General features: G+C 46.8%; 1 pseudogene; it reads left to right on the top strand.

Annotated features, from left to right (window-relative positions):
• LOC101644503 overlaps positions 1 to 1,489 on the top strand; it is a 4,533-nt pseudogene extending 3,044 nt beyond the window's left edge.
• The last annotated feature ends 282 nt before the right edge of the window (positions 1,490 to 1,771 follow it).

Raw genomic sequence — 1,771 nt, 5'->3', positions numbered from 1 at the left:
AAATGTTTTGAGAATGATGTACAAATGCGCTTTACACAATTGATGTGTGTATGGATTGGGATAACAGTTGTATGAGCCCATAATAAAATGTTAAAAACAAAAAAATGTTAAAAAAAAAAAGAAAAGAAAGCACTCGGCGGGCTATGAAAGAAACCTGACTGAGATGCAACACGAACGTATCAGACCCCATCTGGAAGACAGGGGTTTCCGAGCGGCTGCAAAAACAGGCCAGTGGCAAAGTTCTCACCTTTCTCATCCCTGCAGCTGAACTCCTTATGAAGTTAAACTTCATGTTAAGAACCGGTGTTCTTAACTCTCTCCACCAGTCGGGAACTGGCAGTGCAGATAGCTGGTGTGCTGAAGGAGCAAGGACACACCACGTTCACGGGTATGGGCTGACCACGGGGACAGGAACAGATCTGCTGAACAGATCCGTGGGGTGGGGGTGGGGGTGGAGGGGCAGAAACTTGCTAACGGGATCAACATCATTGTAGCCACGCCAGGCCGCCTCCTGAGCCACATGCAGAAACCCCCAGGTTTTAGGTATAAAAGACCTACAGTACCTGGTGATGGGCAAGGCGGATCGTATCTTGGGTGTTGGATCTGATGAGAAATTAAAGCAAATGATGAAACTTCCTCCAGTACAGTGTGCAGACAGACCATGCTTTTTTCCCCCTGCCACTTGAACTTGAAAAGTTGAAGCCCAGCAGAGAAAGCAGCCCTTGTATGTTGGTGTCGATGATAAAGCCGGGGCGTCTGTGGATGGTCTTGGGCAGGGACCCATGGTCGGTGCCTCCGAAAAAAAGATTTCTTCTGCGCTTAACATTCCTGAAGAAAAACAGACCGAAGAAACGAATGAGGTGCTTTTCATTCTGCAAAGCTACTAAATACCACCAGGAGTTGCTGAACTACATGGATCCGTCTGTCTTGGACATTCAGGGAAGATAGAAGCAGAAAAAGTGAATGCCCCCATTCTCTCTTCCTGAGGTCGACGGGGTGGTTCCGTGAGGGGTAGGGATGGGGACCGTCCGATGCTTCAATGGAAGAGGGCGCATCTTGCTCATTTTGTGCTCAGAAGAACTGGGGTTCCTTCATTATTTGAAGCAATCCAAGGTTCCACTGAGTGAATTTGAGGTTTTCCTGCCCCAAACTGTCTGATATTCAGTCTCAACTTGAAAAACGTATCGAAAAGAACTACCCTTTCCAAAAGTCAGCCCAGGAAGTGCAGAAGTCATATATTTGAGCATATAATTCTTGATCTCTGGAACAAATCTTGAATGTTAATGCTTTACATTTGCCTCAGGTGACTCTGTCCTGCGGCTTCAAGGGGCCTCCTCCTGTCGGTCTGAGCATGAACAGCCATGAGGGCAAGCACCCCAAGTGAGAACAAGGAGGTGGATTGGGCTACCAGAAAGGCAAGAAGGTGCAAGAGTTCAAGATCTTTAAGACCATCAGCAAGGACTCACCTGATGGGCAATTCTCACCCTGAAAACACACCTGCCTTCATCTTGAATAACTGTCCCCACATGGAATTTCTTCTCCTTGATCTCACTAGGGAATCGGGCACCCTTAGGGATTTGGGCTGACTTATCAAGAGTTTTGATTGATGTGGGCTGCAAGCCCTGAGGCTTGCTCCAGCAAGTTCTTTTGAGTGGTGCGAGCATAGCAAAAAGTGCAGGGTCTTGTGGTTAACCAAGGTCAAAGGAATGGAATTGTTTTTGGTCTTTGTTATCAGGATAAAATAGTTGACTTTAAATAGTGTTTCTCTGGA

This window comes from Echinops telfairi, unplaced genomic scaffold, assembly GCF_000313985.2.
Source record: "Echinops telfairi isolate 266 unplaced genomic scaffold, ASM31398v2 ScPeMD7_2010;HRSCAF=2546, whole genome shotgun sequence".
NCBI classification, from domain to species: Eukaryota; Metazoa; Chordata; class Mammalia; order Afrosoricida; family Tenrecidae; genus Echinops; species Echinops telfairi.
This window is presented reverse-complemented; position numbering and strand designations above follow the sequence as displayed.